This window comes from Egretta garzetta, unplaced genomic scaffold, assembly GCF_000687185.1.
Source record: "Egretta garzetta isolate BGI_Z169 unplaced genomic scaffold, ASM68718v1 scaffold66, whole genome shotgun sequence".
NCBI classification, from domain to species: domain Eukaryota; kingdom Metazoa; phylum Chordata; class Aves; order Pelecaniformes; family Ardeidae; genus Egretta; species Egretta garzetta.
This window is the reverse complement of record NW_009259856.1, coordinates 614012-615022: the sequence shown is the minus strand read 5'-3', so window position 1 is coordinate 615022 and position 1011 is coordinate 614012. Positions and strand designations below refer to the sequence as shown.

Genomic DNA, 1011 nt, shown 5'->3' with positions numbered 1-1011 from the left:
AAATTTTTTTCTTTTTTTTTTTTCCTTTTTTTTTTTTTTTTTTTTCCTTACAACAGGCTCCTTCCCACAGCACGGCCCCTCCGCCCACACCCCCCAGCCACTCCTGCCCGCCCCGCACCACCCCCTCTTCCAGTTTGCTTTAATACAGGCGTGATTTACTGGCAATGACCGGTGCACAGGAATACTGGATATGATACAGCCTTGCAGAGTCCCCAGAATATTGCTTTAACTTTGGGAAAAAAAACCAACAACCCTAAAGAGGTGGGAGCAAGACAGGAGAAAAACCAGATGGAGAGAACAGGGCCCCAGCTGGGGGGGGGGTCCAGGCCCCAGGGGTGCTGAGGGTCCCTGCTCCGCTGCTGGTGGCACAGGGTGGGGGTAAGGGGCAGGCAGGGGGGTATGCCAGGGCAGACCTACCATCTTTAAAATAAATAAGGCTAAGACTTCAGGCTACTGGCTCAGCTGGCCGGGGTTGGTGCCACTGTTCTAGTCTGTATTAGTGTTCACAATTCCCTGCCTGCCTGTGGCCAAGCGGCTTCAGGGAGTTTGCAGGCAGGAGGTAATGCCCAATGCTGCCCCGGAGTTCAGGTCAGTCCCTCTGTCCCCACAAGGACACCTGGAGGCTGGCCCAGGCCAGACCCAGTCCGCTGTCCCCACCTGGGGCAAGAGAAGGCAACACGCTACAAGGAGATCTGCTACTCGCTCCCTACCCGCACTCGCCGGGGTGGTAGAGCAGAGCCCAGGGGACCCCCAGCCAAGGACACAGCAGCCTCTCCCCTCCCTGCTCCCCCCTTTCTTTGTGCCCAGCCCAAGGCCAGCAGGAGAGGGCAATGCCGGAGCTGCCGTGGGGCCGGGAGCAGCCGGGAGCAGGGGACGGAGGGAGCCGGAGAGCCGCTGCCTGGAGCGGGAGCTCTGGGAGCCCTGTGTGAGAACAGTTCATCTGGCAAGACAGGCATCCAGTTCACAAAATGAGGCTCAGAAACAATCGTTCCTGCTCTCAGCACAGCCAAA

The 1011-nt window shown here is 58.2% G+C and overlaps 1 protein-coding gene across 1 annotated transcript in view; it reads left to right on the top strand.

Moving 5' to 3' along the window:
- The window catches only part of SH3D21 (SH3 domain containing 21), a 10545-nt gene that overhangs the window by 8672 nt on the left and 862 nt on the right, over nucleotides 1-1011 (top strand). The window lies entirely within an intron of this gene.